The following is a 6,490-nucleotide window of genomic DNA, read 5'->3' on the forward strand; positions in this document are numbered from 1 at the left end:
GAGAGCAACTGGGGTGGATTGGAGCAGAAGAACAGAGGTTGACAGTAAGAGAGGCTTCAGGAACAATAACAGCTATGAAAACGGACCTGATTTATTTATGTGTTTGACTATACTAAGAGGAATATACAATTCTCTTGGAGAGGTTGGGGAAGAATTATGATCAGCACAAAGAAATTTAATGAAAAACAAACTGTACAAGAAAGAAAAAGCAATAATAGTATACTTTGTGGCTCAACATGAATAATAATTATATAGTAAACACTGAATATTTATATAAATAAAAAATTGTTATATAACCATTTTGGGAAAATCATATGTGTGTGGGTACATAGGTTTTCTCTAAGAGTACTTCCACCTCATCTTTCATAGTAGGGAGTCAGTAGAAATGTCCCAAACAAGCATTACTTAGAAGTACAATGGCAAATATCAACATGAACAGCTAAAAGCATTGAGCATGTTTCCAGGAAGTAAGTCTTGGAGATCAAGGTTGAGACAGGGGAATTATAGTCATTTTATTAGCCTTTGAGCCATTTGACTTTTTAAAATTTTGTACATGTATTGCTTTGAATACATACATATATGTGTGTGTGTATATATGTATATATATATATATATACATATATATATATAATTTAAGACGTAATCACTTACACAATAAGGAAGAGCAATCTGTGATTCACAAACATTTAAGCATGTACCAGTCTCTCTCTCGTCTTAAAACAAAGAACACCATAAACCTCCCTTGACATTTTGGCTTCTTCCTTTCTGCTCCATTTCCTTTTCTTCACAGACCAGCTTCTTTAGCAGTGATTGTTCTCACTGTCTCCATTTCTCACTGGCCGCTTAATTATCCCCCCGCCTTCCTGATCTCTTGCTTAACCCCATGAATTCATTTTCCTTGTCTGACCATGCTACCCACTTCTCTTTTGGCTTACCTACCACAATTTCTCCTACTCTCTGTGCCCCTCTGGTCACTCCTTATCTCCTCACCCCTCCAAAGCTTCTGCTTTTTCTATTTGACATGCAAATGTGCTCAGAAAACCTCTCTCAGTCCCTGTAACTCAATTTCCGGGTTATTTCCTAGGTTCCTCTCTGGACTGACCCTTAAGCAGAATGTCTTCTCCCTGCTTCCAGATTTGCTTGCTTCTTCACCTGCTCTCATCAGATATGAGGTCACCAGTTTCCCTTGAAGCATGCCCTGAATCTCAGAGCCTTTTGCTCACTATTCTGCCCAGCCCCACCTTCTAAGACTGCTGCCTGGGCCAGAGAATCTGGTTCCTGCTTGTCCAGGCAAACAGTATGCATGACAGCCCTCAGGAAGGAAGGAACAAGGTGTGTCAGAGGGACAGAAAAAGAAGTCTATTACTCAGTTTTCCTTCTTTGCGATGCTGTGCATCTATTAAATGTTTTACCTGAGTTCCTTCTCTTTCCTCTCCCTGCTGCCACTAACTGATATAGTCTTACTAGTGACATACACGCCATTTAGCTCATAGGTGGAAGACTATTGATGAGAACGATGGAACACAATGGAACAAGAGGAGGAGAGGGCATCACTCAGATAATCTAGGCTTGGAGATGGATGGAGAAACTGGCAGAACTTTGGGTTATGTTCCTTTGAGAGAAGAGAATTGCTCACTTTTGATGTGTCAGGAGAGTTAACTTATGTTAGTTTGGGGTATTTTTTTAAAATTTTTTTATTTTTGGCTGTGTTGGGTCTTCGTTTCTGTGCGAGGGCTTTCTCTAGTTGCGGCGAGCAGGGGTCACTCTTCATCGCGGTGCGCAGGCCTCTCACTGTCACGGCCTCTCTTGTTGCGGAGCACAGGCTCCAGATGCACAGGCTCAGTAGCTGTGGCGCACGGGCTTAGTTGCTCCGTGGCATGTGGGATCTTCCCAGACCAGGGCTCGAACCCGTGTCCCCTGCATTGGCAGGCAGATTCTCAACCACTGTGCCACCAGGGAAGCCCAGTTTGGGGTATTTTTTGAACTGTCAAGATGAGAATAAAGATGTGGTGTATTTTAGGCAACCGAGTGGACTGTATTAGGCATATATCAGCTCTTTTTTTTAAGTGCACATCACCATCACCTTTCCAAGAATATGTTGAATTCATTCTGGGGAATTACTCCCCTCCATTGTGTATTTCATCTTGGCAAAGGAAACTGGTTGATCTTGGGAAGGGGAATGCATGCTGGCAGCCAAAAACTAAACAACAGAAAGGACAAGTGTCCACTGGAAGCGCCACCAAGTATAGTTATGTCTATCGCCATATTTGGAGAATAATTAAACTCAAGATTTTTATAAGGTCCATAAAAATGTCTGAACTCTCAGCACTGTACAATGGAAGTATATGCAGTTTACTATACAATTACTATACAGTGGAGTCAAGCATAAATGCAGATCTTTCAAAATCAAACGTTACAGAGTAGGGCCTTCTTATCAGCTCTAATCTCTTTTCAACAAAGAATTGAAGAAAGTTCAATCTAGATGTGGCTACAGGATGTGTCTCAAATTTGGTTTTCTCTTCCGCTTTGATTGTTCGGCACCAGTGATCTCTGTGTGTCTCTGTTTGTCCCAAGTATTCCTTCCATTATTATATTTAATAGAAATTGCAGGAAATCCTCTCTCTCAGATTAATTACTCAACATTCAGCAACTATGTTCTTGAGCTCTAGCTACCTCTATTCTTAGTTACACAGAACTTAAGAAGATTCTTTCTGTTTCCAGTGTACCTGTAAAATTCCTTCCCTTTATTTATTGCCTGAGACTAGCATTTTTCTATTTGGGAGATGCATTTTGGCAAATGCCTTCTCATCACCTCACTGATCTCTCCTTCTACCTTTTTCTGAGCCCTCCTCAATCTGCCATCATACCCTGCCAGATACCCAGTGGGATTTCCTCTCTGCCCAGATACCCATTTGTGTTTCTCCTAAATACATAGTGGCAAACACCTGGTGTTTGACAATTTCACACCCGCAGTTGGGTACCTCTCAGAAAGCACCTTGGCCTGATCTGACTGGAAGGTAACTGTGCATTCTCTAGTGCATGCCTTCCTTTCCCCCTTTAATTTTCCTCTTAATGGTATTTTTTTAAGGATGTGAAAGGAAAAATATTGACGTTTTAATGGTAATTTCTGATCCTTGCCCAGGTGGATTGTGTTTACCTGCCTTCTGTCGTTGGTAAGAGGCAGAATTTATTGTCTTACCCTTTCTGGCGTTACCATTTTTTTCAGTTGTTGAATTGCTTGCATAAAAGTGCTTCTAGGTGACTGAACTACTTGTTTGGACTGTATAGGAATCAGATAATTTGATATGAAATCAAACCCCCGTCTCTTTTCTTCACTATTGTGCTTTGGTCTAATCATTCTCATAAGAGGGTGAAACTAAGGCTTTTCAAATGAGCTAGAGATTTCAGAGATGGATATAAAATATTACAGCTTAAATGAGCATTAGAGACCATCTGATCCAAACCATGCATGTTAAAAATGAAGAAACCGAGGCTCATCAAATGGAAATATCTCTCCCATAGTTAGAGAGAGAAAAGACTATTCTCATATTCATAACACTACCAGGTACTGCTTCTCTCTCCTGCAAGGTACAGAGAGTGTCATCTAGGAAAATTTAAAGTGTACATTCAATATAGCCTAGCTCTTGTTACACGGCTCTGCCTGGTGCTTTGGCCAGAGCTGAGAATCTCCTCTCTTCTCTTAAAAACGATGACAACAGGGCTTCCCTGGTGGCGCAGTGGTTGAGAGTCCGCCTGCCGATGCAGGGGACACGGGTTCGTGCCCCGGTCCAGGAAGATCCCACATGCCGCGGAGCAGCTGGGCCCGTGAGCCATGGCCGCTGAGCCTGCGCGTCCGGAGCCTGTGCTCCGCAACGGGAGAGGCCGCAGCAGTGAGAGACCCGCGTACCGCCAAAAAAAAAAAAAAAAATGACAACAAAAACAACCAACACAAAAACAAAACAACTCGCTTTCCTGGTCCCTGGCTTCCAAGAAGTTTTGCTGTCATCTTTCCCTCCCTAACCAGTGATCTCCAGCTGCTGTCCTGATGGTCTCCAATGTAATCCCTCACTGTCTTGTCTGCATTCCCACCTCACCTGGGAACTGCTCTCCCCCAGCCATCACCAGTGACCATCTGACTCCCCAATTCTGTAATTCCTCCACTGCCCGCATTTCACCTCTTTTCTGTATTTGGCTTTAATGACTTATTCCTTCATCTCTTCCCTGAGTCAGACTGTTAAGAATTCTTTGGTATGTCACTTTTTAAAAGCAGTTTTAAATTAATTTTTTATTATAGAATGCTTGAGAATTAGAGTAAAGGATAAAAGTACGATCTGTATTCCCATGTTTCTAATGAAACAATTACCCGTTTGATATATTTCCTTTGGGTCTATTTTCGCATTTCATATGTGTTATCTCAATTACTTTCTGTGTTCCTGCCTATCTTTCATGCTTTTAATCACGGAAGCAGAGATTGGGGTAATGTACTTTGAGGATGGAATGGGCCATGAACCAGGAATGTGGGCAGCTTTTAGAGGCTGGAAAAGGCAAGGAGAGAGCCTTTTCCCCTGGAGCCTCCAGAAGGAATGCAGATCTGCCCACACCTTGATTTTAGTGTGCAAAACCCATTTTGGCCTTCCAACCTCCAGAATTGTAAGATAATAAACTTGTGTTGTTTTAAGCCACTAAGTTTGTGGTAGTTTGTTACAGCAGCCATAGGAAACTAATACAATCCCCTTCCATACTCAAGGCCAGAACTCCGGGAGCTCCGTACAAAACACCATGGCTTTGTTCCAGTGACTCAGGGTCTCCTTCTAAACGCTATCACCCACCTGCAAGTCCACTGCTTCTCCTCACTTTGCTGCTTTTGCCCAGGCCTTGGGTTTTCCTCTCTACCCTGCCCTTCTGGATTTGGATTAGTGACCTGGGTTGACTTTCTACCTGGATGCTCTCTCTTGATAAGCCAACTTTCATCTCTTCAGTGTCTGGCCTCAGTATCTAAAATCCTAGGCTGAGAATAGCACTCTGAGGTCAACACTTGTCTAAAAGGGGAGATTAGACAAGGGTTTTCAGATCCATAAGACATGGACAATTTATCACTATCCCAGAACTTTCCTGAGCTCTGGACTCATATGTTCAATAACTTATTGGGCATGTCTACCGGGATGTACCCATAGATACTTAAACTCAGTATGTCAAAAAGTGAACTCACAATTTCCCCCAGTCCTAACCCTTCTCTTGCATTTCTAGTCCTGGTTATATTGGCAACGCCCAATCATCTCATCCTCAAACCTCAAAGTTATTGCAGATCTCTCCTTCTCCCTATGAAGTGTATGCCACCCTATGCTCCAATGTGGAGAGCTCGTCAGTTGTTTACTTTGGAATACTTATAGCTTACCATTCATCAAGGACCATAATAATAGTAGACTTTATTATTTTAGTATAATTTAGCTATCATTAGCCATTAATAAAAAATGCATATAATATTATATATAAACAAATATAGGATTAAAACTGGTGTGTCAATTAATGAAACAGGCCAGAGTGAATATCTCCCCATATGCAATGCATGTTCCCCTTACTAACTAGAAAACTGCACAGGGCCTTTACCGGTATAACAGCAGGCTCTTTCTTCTCCAACTATGGGTACTTCTAAATTCCTCTGGAGGTCACAGCAAATCAGGCTTGTATTATAGAAAGAGGTTATTCCTGTTTTCAGTTTACCCCGATAATAGCATTTAAAATGATCATTGTACATCATGATATAGGCATTGGTATTTTGATCATATGCGGGAAGGGGTAGCATCACACACTTGTCATTGCCGGTGCTCAGAAAGTGCTTCTGGGTTAAGATCTAGATGTATTGAAATTGGATCCCAGGGGCTCCCCAAGTGATCTCTCAGCGACTTCATCTTGTAGGGGCCCATTGACCTCCACTGCCTTATTTTCACGCTCAGTTGGAAGAGTAAGAAGTCCATCTCCAAAGGATTCCCTGTCCTGTGTATTTTGTCCTACTGGGGATGACAGTCTTAAAGATCCCATCAAATTTTTATAACAGATGACTGCTTAGAAAGTGCAGGTGACATGGAGATGTACAAGCCATGTGCTTTCTGGAGGGTAGACTAGAGGGTTTGTCATTTTTATGTTTCCAAATGGGCTCCAGCCTTATTGTTTTTCTGTTTATAAAAATATACGTTCTCATTGCCAAAAAGTGAAGGTAAGTATAAACGAAGATATATAAAATAAGTGCCACCTTAAATCCACCACCGAGATTTAGTTACTGTTTACATTTGGTTCATATTCTTTCAGGATTTTGTCTAAGCAGCAAGTAACTCAAAGGCTTGTGTCTGTGCCAGAGGCGGAGAAATGAAACAGAGAAGCTAAAAGGTTCAAAAATAGGAGAAGCAATCTCCTATTAGTGCTGTGACAGCAAACATAAGGAATCAGAGCCCAGAGCCACGCAGAAGACTCCCTAATGTAATTAGAAAGCCAA

Source organism: Tursiops truncatus, chromosome 18 (assembly GCF_011762595.2).
Source record: "Tursiops truncatus isolate mTurTru1 chromosome 18, mTurTru1.mat.Y, whole genome shotgun sequence".
In the NCBI taxonomy this organism is placed as follows: Eukaryota; Metazoa; Chordata; class Mammalia; order Artiodactyla; family Delphinidae; genus Tursiops; species Tursiops truncatus.